We start from the raw sequence: 11,987 nt of genomic DNA, 5'->3' as shown, positions 1-11,987 counted from the left end.
CTCAGGAGGGAAGGGGGTGCCGGCCGAGATGCTCATAGTGCTGGGTCTGAAAGATCTGGAGTCCACAATGCAGACCAACAGCCAGGAAGGTAGGGGCCGCACCCACGCCTGTGTGTGCAGCACTCAGCACGGGCCACATGCTTCCAGGAGCTCACTCCACGCATGACATCCGAGCTCTGTGCAAAGGCTGCTCGTACACAGAGATGCTCCGCGCGGTCTTCCGTGGTCTATGTGGGACGGTGAACACGTGTCCCCGCCCCACGGAGGTGCTCGGTGTTCCTCAAGTAAGCACATGGCCCACCCCCGACCCCCCGGCTTATGAACGTCTGCATTTTCCCCAGAACTCAGCCCCTTGCCGACACCCTCCCTGAATCTAGCGCCAGGTCCTGCCAGGGACCCCGGTGACGTTTGTGATACAAGTGACCGTCAGTGGACTTGCTTTTCATCAGCAGCCCCCAGCGCCTGGCCTGCCACGTGTCACGCAGCTGACACGCAGGGGTAGCTGCCGAATGAACCCACAATTAAGTAATGCACAGCTACGTACGACTGGCCACTTAAGCAAACCGCTGATCCAGATGCTGGAAGAGACTTCGGCGATTTAAAGGAGTCGTAGGGAAATGTGACGTGAGCAAACGCCCCCAACGCCGTGCCCGGGGAAGTGAGCCCGCCATAATGCTATGCACCGCTCAAGCCCCAAAGGTTTTAAACTCGAATAGCAAGGAGGAGCCAGCACTGCCCAGGTGCCGTGAGGAGGCAGACGGCCAGCACCGCAGGGGGGACACCTCGCTGGGGGAAGCCGTTGGTCAGGCGTCTGAGTGTCCGTGTGCACAGCCCAGCCCCTCATAGTGGGAACCGGGCCCTCCGTCAGTTTCCACGCCCGGGAGAGCCTCGCTCGCCCCCGTCAGGCCCCCCAAAAGCCCCCCGCAGGTGCCAGCCAGCTCCGGCCGTGCCCTCCCCCCCGGAGCCACGTCCTCACTGCGGGCGTGCACGCCTGCCTCTCCCGAGCTCCGACGGCCCCAGCACGTGTGAGGATGAGGGTGACCCACACACGTCACTGCTGTGCAGCACTGTCCCCTGCAGAACAGCACCGAGCTCTCTGGACCACCGAGGGCGGGTGGGATGGGGGTGGGGGGAGCACCCAGGTGCCCCGCCCAGCACCGCAGCCTCGTTCCCTCCGCCATGGGGTGCACACCATCCCCGAGGGGCGAGGTTCCCTCGAGGACTAACTGAGTGACATGGACATCCCTGCCTCCAAGGTCAGCCTCGGCAGGGGCTCGGGCCTGCTTCCCACCCCCAGGGGCCCAGGGACCCCGGGACCCGCCCTACCATGTGCCCACCTCACTGGGGAGCCCAGCCCCACCTGGCAAACACCCTCCTCACCCCGTCTTCTAGGCTCAGAGGCCCTGTCTACTCCATTTGCCGAATGCCTGGGTATTCCCTGCAGACAGCCTGTGCCCGTCTGCTGGCTGGAGAACCCGCGGGCAGCCCGTGCAGGCCCCTCAGCTCCCGATGCCCTGCTGGGCCGCAGGCCTGACAGTGGACTGGGTTCAGCCGGGTGGGGGCAGGGCAGGAGGGCGGGGCCAGGGAAGAGGGTTTGGCCGAGTGGGTGAGGAGCAGGCTGGCAGGGGTGAGGAGCCAGTGGAGCAGAGGTCTGAAGCCTCAGGGGGAAAGAACAGACAGGTCTGGAGAGGCCCAGGGCGTTGTCCCGTGGCTGCTGGATGTTCTTGACCTTCTCATGCTTGGACTGCAGCCGATCTCCCCGCCTGGCCGAGCGCGGTCTCTGGGGCTGAGCCGAGAGCGACTTCGCAGCCCCGACCCCCCGCGCAGTGGCTTTCGGGCTGGTGCACAGAGCGCCAGGGCCTTTAACGATCACTGCCCCTGGGTCCCGCCCCCAGGCGTCCTTTCTGGCTGGTCTGGGGTTTTGAAGGTCAAGGTCCCCCGCCGATCTCTCCTGGGGTGACCAGTGGCAGGCAGTGCACTCGACACCGGAGCAGGGGTGCTGACCCGTCTTGGCCGGTACATCTGCAGCTTGACGCACGGCGAGCATCCGGCGGGAGGCTGAGCATCCCCTGATGAGCAAAGCCCTCTGCAGATGCTGCCCCGTGTAGCAATCTTCCTGGACGTCCTGAAATACAGCTGAGCCACCTTGATGGCTCAAAGGTGTAAAGCCTGGCCCTGTCCTCCCTACCTGCATTTACCTCATTCCCAGGGCACCGCCCCAGAGAGTCACAGAGTAACCGGCAAGACGGTGTGAATGGCCCCTCACCACAGTGGACGGTGGGAACGACCCCGGCTGTCACAGGGGCAGCTGGACCCATGAATCGGGCACAGCCGCTCAGCGTCTCCTGCGGCCAATGCAGTGGAGCCTCCAGAAAAGCTGGACAGGCCACACAAGCGAGCGAAGCAGCGGGGCGGGGAGTTCACAGTGGTGCCGTGTGGTCACAGCAGCCGTCACCACCGCAGAGGCACGGACAAGGCCACAGGGAAAAGCAGGGACTGTGCTCAGTAGAAGGTGGTGTTGGTGTTGTTCTTAAAACTACAGTTGTGGGTGTAAGCCTTTGGTGGTTGTTTTGGGGCTCGGGGCATTTGTGGCCGTCACCCTGAGTTCAGGCCCGCTTGCACCCAGAGCCTCATGCCTCCCGCGGCCCCTTCAGCGGCTGCACGGCCAGTTACTGCATGGCCAGTGATCTCGAGCTGTCCATTGAGCATCACTTGCCGTAAGCTCTGTCCTTACCGGCTCAAAGGCACCCTCGGTCTTGCCGACACAGTTCCTTCGCTCCGCACCCCCCTCTCCGCAGGCAAGAAAGAGAGATTCATCCAGTGCGTCGTGAACCCCAAACAGGTCGTATCCGACCAACCAGGCAGCGAGTTCGCCCCCGGGAAGGCGTGGGTGGGGCGGGGGCCCCCGGGGGAGGTCAAGAGAGCTCGAGCTGACCTTCTGGCCAGGGCCAGCTCTTCCTGCAGACTCGGACAGGTTTTTGGGCTGTGTCCCCACGGCCGACTTCAAAGCGACCACAGGACCGGATCCTGGAGATGGGCGTGGTCAGCCATGGGGTCCCAGGACCGTGGGTGATGTTTCTAAAACCAGCCTCCCCAGCTGCCCCCCAGTGTGAGGGGGGCCACCATCCTAGGGCCAGGAGGACCAAGAGGCCAATGGCCACGGGGCAGAAGTAGCACCTGCCACAGGGAGCACACATTCCAGTTCTCGGCACAGCTGCCTCTGTCCCTCAGCTTCCGGTCATGACGCTGAGCCAGGCAGGCCCCGCGGGGAGCACCCCAGGAGCAGAGCCCGTTCTGGAGGTGCTATTCCTGGGGTCTGACCGCATGTGACTCACATCAGCACAGCACCGGTCACAAAACGGGACATGACTCATGGACACTCGCGGGGCCCGTGGCTCCCGGCCCCACTGGCCGGGCATCCATCCCACACCCAGCCCGCACCCAGCCCGCACCCAGCCCCCGCCCAGGCCCCACCCAGGCCCTACACACAGAGCAGACAGGGCTATATATAGGGCCAAATAAGGATACCCCCAGGGAGCAGCCGGAGGAAGGCACCTCGTGCTGAGGCTGACTCTGCCTTCGCCTGTCCCTCTAGGGTGAGAAGGGGCTGTCCTGCACATCCCCCCCCACACTGGTCCCAGTAGTTTGGCCCTTTGATTTCAGGCTGAAATGTCAGGGCTGCCACCTCTGGTCGAGAAGGGAGAGGGGTCAAGCCTAGTCCTCTGGGGGTCGCCCACCAACAGGCTGAGGAGCTGGCCGACCCCTCCACCCACACTCCTCGGCTCCATGGAGTAACCGCCCTTGTCCTCCGAAGCCCGAGGCAGCCACAGGGCTCCCATCTCCCAGGTGTGGGGGTGCACACCCCACGGCATCGTCTGGGGTGGGCTGCGTTGCTCCCCACCGAGGAAGTGCCATTAGGAGGGCTCAGGGCCTCTGCCTCTCCCGGGCACCTCTGACGGTGCTGCTCTTGGAAGGACCTCAGTGTCCCAGCCACCCACGGGCCGTGGGATTCAGTCGTTCATGCCGTCATTCACTCATTCCTGGGCGGTTCCGCCACGGTCTCAGGAGTCTGCTGGTGTTTCCAGGTCAGTGGTGTGCACCCCGATACCTCCGGGGCCTCTGGGGCCTTCGGGGGGCCCTGGACAGCATCCACACTCTGCTCCCTGGGCGGGGGGCTGAGGGCCTGAGACCCTTTGGAGCTGGCATTTGCCTCACTGCCCGAATATCATCACCAGCTCCCCAGAGGAGAATGACAGGGACCGCCACGCCTGCTGGGGGCCTCGTGGCCTTTCCAAACCCTCTGATCTCCTCCCAAGGCCCAAACCATGCTCGGAGAGAGCCGGCTGTCCCCGCCAGGCCCCGGGCCTGACCTACGACAGAGCCCACGGCCAGCCGGGCCACGTCCCAGAGCCCCCCACTGCACCGGGCTGTCTCCGCTCCAGACTCTGCCCAGCCACGGCTGTGTCTGTGGGTACCCCTGCTCTTCATCTCTGTCGCTGGGTAGCAGCCGGCCCAGCTGACCGCTCCCCAGGGCGGGAGCTTAGCAGAGGCCAGCCGTGGGAAGGAAACCTACTGTCCTCTTAACCTGACATTTTAAACTGGCAGCTAGAGACCCCTGGCATTTGCTGAGCCCCTGGTTCAAGACGAGGGAAATGCGGGGTCTCTGGCGAGGCCCGAGGCTGAGGGAAGGGCAACCAGCAAACCGCTCAGCCCACAAAGCAGGAGAGAGCGTGCGGGGCCGAAAGGCTCAGCCAGCATGAGACTTAGCCTGGGGGAGGCGGGACGAGCATCTTCCCCGTCCGCTTCTTCCTGGAACAAGACACAGCGAGCCGCTTAGCAGGAAACTGTTATCAGCTGAACCGGCAGTGGAGAGGGGAGGTGGAAGCTGAGTTTACAGTCGGGGAAAAACCATTGAACGTAAAGAAGGATTCGATTAAGCTCGGCCCGGAGCCGAAGAGCTAAAAGGTGAAAGCAAACAAAGCAGAACCTAAGGCCCGAAATGTTTAGGGGGAAAGTACACAGAATAAAAGAAAGACGGCGAAGCCCGGGATTTCTGGCTCTTTCTCTGGACTCCAGGCCAGCACTGGCTTCCCAGCAAGCACGCAGGGGACTTCCAAGGTCTCCATGGCCCGAGCTGCGAGCTGCCGGCCGCCCGGACAGACGCCCCACACCCTTCCCGTAAACGCACCCCCTCTGGCGAAGCCTCGGTTCCACAGGGCTGGGGCGTCATCAGGCGCTGACATCCGCCCCCAGGCCCCCGAAAGAGAAGCCCGGAAGCCAAGAACGTGAGGAAAGAGGAGAAGGGGAGATAATGGGGAGCACTGGGGAGCTCAGACGTCGCCTCTCATCAGACGAGTCCAGTGAATTAAACTTCGACAATGAAGTCAGAAGCCGAGATTCTTAAAGGAGCAAGATGCCTAAAATCACGTTTGCCTTCGGGTGGGGTCCGAGGTCACAGGGCAAGAGGAGGAAGGCTCAGACGCGGGGTGCTGGGTGCCTGAAGGTACGCCTGAACGAAGAGACCCCAACCCCGGGAGCATCAGCAAGACAGAGGTTCCTCCTTCAGACACACATCCGGGTGTTGGCTCCATCCCGTCGCTCTGCCATCCTCACAAAGCGGTTCCCGCCTCGCAGCCCAAGACGGCTGCTGCGGCTCCTGCCTTCGTGCCCAGTCTCCAGGCAGCTGGAAGGGGTAAAGGGGAGGGAGGCACAGTCTCTGCCTTTAGTGGCCCATTCTGGAACGTGCACTCACCCACATGCCCATGCCTGGCTTCGAGGGAGGCTGGGAGGTGTAGCTGTGATCGGGGCAGCCATGCATCTAGAAAGGGAGGGGTGTACACTGGACCTACGAGAATCTCCACCATGCTTGCTGGAGGAAAGCTGTTTCCTGTGCCACTGTGCCCAGGTCGGTCCCCCGCAGGGTGGGCGCCCAGTGTGTGGCCATGTGACAGCTGCTCACTTTTGCTCACTTGTGCTCAAGCCAACTGTGTTTACTGAGAAGTAATTAATTTCTTTTCCCCTTAAACGAAGGTGATTACACTCCATAGAAGGAAAGAAAGCCGATGTTCTAGTGACCCTGGAAGCCTGTTGGCTTTTCCCGCAGACCCCGGCCCCTGGCTTCCTGTGTGGCTCCTCAGAGAGCACAGACCCCAGCCCAGAGCCCGGGACGTGACCGAAGGCCCCACGTGCCGCGGTGCCATGCAGCTAGCGTGTGGCCCTCTGGGACAGCTCTGAAAGCCCTTTGCCAAGCATGGCTCCTAATGACATGATGACAGGCCGCAGCCTGGGGACGGGGGTCTCAAGGACCCTAACTGGCAGCAGTTGAAAGAACAGTGATTGTCTCTGAGAAGGCTGCAGCCTTACCCCTCCGCACCCCCACACTCCGCACCCCCACACCCCATACCCCCCACACCCGCGCACACCCCACCCCCACACTCCCACACCCCACACCCCCATTTCCCACCCTACCCCCTACCCCACACTCCCATTTCCCACACCCCCACTTACACCCACACCACGTCACAGGAATTTGTTTTATTTTACTTCTGAGTCAAAGGACCAATTTAGAGAGTTGCAGCCAAATAAGTCTCACCATCAGACTGCTGGAAGGCATGCCCCTCCGAGAAGCCTCTTCCATGTGGCCCAAGGAGTCTGCGCCCCCGCGCCCCCACCCAGGCCACCGCTCTCCTGACTCCTGACATGGGACCCTTGTTGTGGCAAGTGGTTTGTCTGCAGACAGCAGACGGGGCCTGTGACCGAGGAGCCTCCCGTGGGACCTCCAGGAAGAAGGCCACCGCCTCGTCCTCCAGGGCTGCAGGGCTCCGGGGCTTCCTGTAGGTGGGGGCTGTGACGTCAGAGCCCAGGGGGCCGTGGCATCCTCAAACTGTCAAAGCTCTGAAACTGAGCAGCGTGGAGAGCGGGGCCCTGTTGAAATAAGCAGGGCCTGGAAGGAGTGTCCCCCGAAATGGCGATGCTAGGGAGGGGGGTTCTCATCCTGACGGCCACCAAGAAGCAAGTCTGAGTCTTGGGTGGAGACGGGTGGCTACAGCTGCAGTGGAGACTCCAGATGGCTGTGCTCAGAGGAGACCGACCGGACACCCACCCTGCGGGGGACCGACCGGACACCCACCCTGCGGGGGACCGACCGGACACCCACCACCCAGCAAGACATCTCACCATTTCTCCTTAAGACCAAGTCCAACAAGTCAGCCTCTCCAGCACCACCCCTGTCCCCCAAATTAAGCCCATGTACCTGCCTCATCTGAGCAGATTTACTGCTCATATCTGCAGGGAAATGATGAGGCCGTGACAAATAACGCACCCAGGGCAGGGACAAAGTGCCAGAATGTTACAAAGTCAACCGGGGCAGCCCGAAGCCACGACCCTAGGGGTCCCGGGAAGTCTCTCATCTAAATGACCAGAGAGTCGCCCTGGCCCGCGGGAGGGGAAGCGGTGGGCAAGGGAGCAGTGAGGCGGGTTCTGGAAGGACAGGCGACCGGCCAGCCCAGCCACCTCAGCGACACTCTGCCGTTGTCCGAGTCGGGGGTGGCCGCCGCTGCAGAACGAACAGCGAGGGTGCCGGACATTGCCGGCCGAGCACCCGCAGTGGGCCGGGGCTTCGGGTGCCAGTCACTCAGTGGTCCCACCAGTGGGCATGGCAGGGGACGTCCTCACCACTCAGAGATGACACACAGGCTCGGAAGAAGGGACGGCCGAGCGGCGGGCTTGGCAACCCGCAGGAGAGGCAGGAACAGAGAACCTCGACGGAGGTTCTGAAATGGCCGGCGACCCGCCCCCCCTTCATCCACCAAACTGTTTCTAAACCCCTAAACCAGCAGGTGGCTTTTCTTCTGTGGCCGAGCCCAGGCCACAAAGGGCGGGAGGCCCCATCTCCCAGCAGTCACGGCCCTGTCACAGTTTCCCACGGTGTGGGTGCTGAGTGGTGCTCTCCACTCAGAGCCGCAGAAGCCTCCTCCCCGTCTACCCCACCCCCTGGCTGATAAAATAAACCATGGCAGGAGACAAAGTGGGACAAAAGCCACTCGATTTCCTCAGGGAGCTCAGCTCAGCCTGCTTGTGGAAGGGAGGTGGAAACACCTGCCTGTGACAAGCCTATCGGCGAGCGTGAGGGACAGTGGACTCCAGCGCCCATATGGGGGTCTCCAGGAGCACAGGCCGGGAGAGAGAAGTGAACGAGGCCCTCGGCGGGGTTGCTGAAGCCGGCCACCTGAGCCGGGGTTGGGCTTCTGATGTCACCCAACAGCCCCATGCTGCAGGCGGGGAGTCCATCTGTATCACACATGGGGGACTTTTATTGTCTCCCAGAACTGGGGCAGGTGTTGGCTGCTGGGGTCTGTCCCCCACAGCAGCATTCCTGTCCCCCTGGTGGCCACTCATCCTGGACACCAGCACTGGAGTTTCAGAAGATGGATTGTTGCAGAAGCCACATCCTCCCGGGTCACACGCGTGCCACCCACACACCCCCAACCCCATGTGGGACCAATTCCTCCTGGTCTTCCCAGAGCTGGTGTTTAGAGGGCACGGGAGGTGGGTGGTGGCTGCGGCCCTGAAGGCACAGCCTCCTCCTCCACCTGGTTCATCCGTTTGGAGGTCCGACCAGAGGCCAATGGGAAAGCTGCGAGTCCCCTTGAGACCGAGCATTTAGAGGAGGCACGGTCTGCAAGAGGGAGAAGAGGAAGCAGAGTGAGCTGCGTCAGGGGCCACCTGCCCACACAGAAAACCCACAGGAGGATTTCGAAAACCCAAAGACAGCTGGCTGGGTGCCCTTGAACTTGAGAAAGAGCTTTCTCTTTCACAAGGCAGAGAACTCAGCCGCCTCTCAGAGCCCAGGCAAGTGCTGTCCCCACCCACGAACGCGGGTCTGTTCCCCCAGGCATCGACGCACACTCTTAAAGGGGTCGCTCCCAATTTAATCATGCTTTCTCGAAAGCATCTGCAGCCCTAATGTGCTTCCGCCCTGGCCGGCCCTGCTCGGGTCTGCGAGGCCAGCATGCGAGTCCCAGCCGTGGTGGCCACTGTGTGGCCTTCATCACGGGGCTGGTCCAGCGACCCACTGACAAAGTTCAATCAAAAGCCTCCCATTCGTCGGTGATGGTTTGGTTTATCTAAGCAAGGAAAGCTCCCCCCACTCCCCACCCCCCACCCCCCCATAGTGTCAGCCAGCACCACCGGCAGTGCGGTGCCCTTAGTCTGCAGTGAACATGGTCTTCCTTGTTGTCCGGGGACCCAGAGTCTGCTGAGTGAGCGGTGGCGTCCTCCTTTCTGAAGGGACATGGATTTTGTGAATGTCATGAGCGGGTTCGAGGCGCGAAAGGCTCTGTGGGGAGAAACGCTGAGGTGAGGCTTGCAGGGTGGGGAACTTGCACGCAGGATTCGGCTTTCTCTGGGCGAGTACCGACTTTCACTTTCTTCTGTGACGACCACTCAGGACTCGGCTTCTGCCTTCTCACCAACAGAGCTTTTCTGGTCTGTTTTCACCCTTGGTCTGGTCGATCCTAGGTGCCAAGGTCGAGTGAAGACCGATCATGGCCGCTCCCACCCCCGCCTCTGCCAGAAGCAGATTCACTGCGAATGGGGCTGATGACCCACCCGTCAGGGTAGGGCTGGCCAAGCCCTCCTCCCATTAAATGAATAAACGTTACTGAGCACCGTCCTGTGCCAAACCCTGGAGACAGGAGGGTAAACCCATCTCTCCAAGCTCTCGGGGGAGTGAGACGCATCAGCAGCTCCCGCCTGCAGCACTGCTAGGGGTGGTACACTGACCGCAGAGACACTGTGGGGGGGGGCTGAATCTGACCCCCTAAACTCAGACGCAAAGACAAGGAGAGAAAAAGAGAGAAGAGCCCAGACCGAGGAAGCACCGGGCACGAAGAGAGTGGGGCGCGGGGCGGGACAGGAGATGCAGAGTCCTGCTAAGGGCCAGGGGTTTGTCCCGAGGATGGCCGAGAGCCTCTCCACGTTTTGAGCAAGGGCGTGGCATCCTCACGACACGAAGGCCGGCAGGGCCCAGCCTGGAGTAGACAAGGGAACAATGCTAATTCGAACGGGAGACGCCAGAGGCCCATGCTAAAGCCGAGATGTTAGGGATGGACAGAGGACATCAGCGCTGGGCGAAGAAGACCAGGGCCTTGAGCAGAGCGAAGGGTCACAGCACACATCTAACTGCCTGGTAGGTTCATGCTGGAGTCACTCCCACCCCAACTTCTGTCCACGGTGGATGTTTTATGTTTGAAAGTGTATTGCTGAGCTCAACAGCAAGCTAGACATTTTGGGGGATCCTGAAAGAGAATAGAAACTTGCAACGGGAATCAGAAATTGAAGCTACAGACTCAGGACATGAGGAAGGCAAAAGCAGCCGGGGGCACCTGTACCCTGGCCAGGGTACGGGGCATTGAAGGCTGTGTTCTCAGACAGAAGCTGAGCCAGGCTCGCTGCGTGGACCAGGGAGCTCGCAGGGCTGGGCTCATGTAGGGCTTCTCTGCCAATAAATAGAGACTAAAATGAAGCTGCTACCTGCAACCAGAAACACAGCCTCATCGGCCATGGCGCTGCGGCCCCCCAGGAAGAAATCCCAGTCTGATGACGTCAGACCTGACTGCGAGTTGTGAGCCCATTGGAGGCAGCTGCAAAAGTCGCCACACGGGGGATGAGAAAGGTGGGTGGGAGGGGGTGCAAAAGAAAACAGAAAAGACCTACTCGAGATGAACTTACAAACACACTGGAAGACCAATGCCATTATGCTCAGACAATCAGCCCGACAAACGGGAGAAAGGAACTCGTATAGCAATCAAAAGAGATGTTATAGCATTGCGTGTGCTTGAAATCCTCAGAGGTTAGACAAGGCAAGAAGACTCTCAATCAAGATTAAAAGAACATAGGGGAAAAAATTAAAAACACCAGAAACAAAAACTGTGGCCATAAAATTGTTTCAAAACCTCGAAGGGTAAAATAAAGGCTACACAGAAGCATAAATAACTAGTGAATTGAAAGTCAACAGTGAGGAACTGACCAAGAAGGAAGGAAATTTGAAAGTAAAGTTAAAAGACGTGGGAGCCAGATGGAGAAGATTCAGCTCATGCCTGCTGGAAACTCCCATAGCAGAAAACACAGGCATGGCAGTTAGTAGGCACCGTGACTCAATGGTAAATTCTGAGTAATGGCTCAGAACTTTTCAGAATCAAAGACACGAATACTCAGATAGATGGCCCATCGGGGGCCAGACAGGATAAAAAAACTCAACCAACAAACAAAAAGTCTCAAAAACTGCTAGAGAGGAAGATTTCCTACAAAGAAGAAACAGTTAGGCTGCCAACAGCCTGTCATCAAGAACAGTAGGTGCCGTGTACGGCCACGCCGCCCAGAACGCGCCCGATCTCGTCTGATCTCGGAAGCTAAGCAGGGTCGGGCCCAGTTAGTACGTGGGTGGGAGACCAGCTAGGAAGACCGGGTGCTGTGGGCGTAAAAAAAAAAAAGAATAGTAGATGCCCAAAGACTTGGAAGTGGCATCTCCAAGGTGCTGAAGAAAAAATCCTGTCAGGCTGGAGTTTTATACCCAGCTAAACTACTCTCCGCCACACGGATGAACGAAACTCGTTTCGGAAAAACTAAGACGAGACACATTCATTTTTCACAGACGCTCTGAGAGAACCACTTAGGGTGGGCTTTCCGGAACCCAAGCACGGCTCAGGAGCGCGGGGTGAATAATGAACTAAAGCAGGGGGTTTGGTTGAGAGTGTGGAAGTCTCCCCACACGAGGCACTCCCCCACAAGCACTCTGGACTCTCACTGTCTGAAAGATGAAAGTACTAACTCTGCATCCGGGGCCATCAGGAGTGAGGCACGTGGCTGAAAACAGGTGGATGACGTGGAAGCTTCCCTAGCAAAGCGATGGCTAATTTTCTGTGTCATCTCGAGATGACACAGGAGACGCCCAGATGGCTGTTAAGCATTACTTCTGGGTGTGTCCG

At 60.0% G+C, this 11,987-nt stretch overlaps 1 pseudogene; it reads left to right on the top strand.

Annotated features, from left to right (window-relative positions):
- The first annotated feature begins 11,360 nt into the window (after positions 1 to 11,360).
- On the top strand, positions 11,361 to 11,479 carry LOC120599051 (uncharacterized; annotated as a pseudogene).
- Positions 11,480 to 11,987: the final 508 nt, after the last annotated feature.

Source organism: Pteropus medius, unplaced genomic scaffold (assembly GCF_902729225.1).
Source record: "Pteropus medius unplaced genomic scaffold, Ma_sr-lr_union100, whole genome shotgun sequence".
Taxonomy (NCBI): Eukaryota; Metazoa; Chordata; class Mammalia; order Chiroptera; family Pteropodidae; genus Pteropus; species Pteropus medius.
The sequence above is the reverse complement of the archived record's forward strand: the minus strand, read 5'-3'. Positions and strand labels throughout refer to the sequence as shown.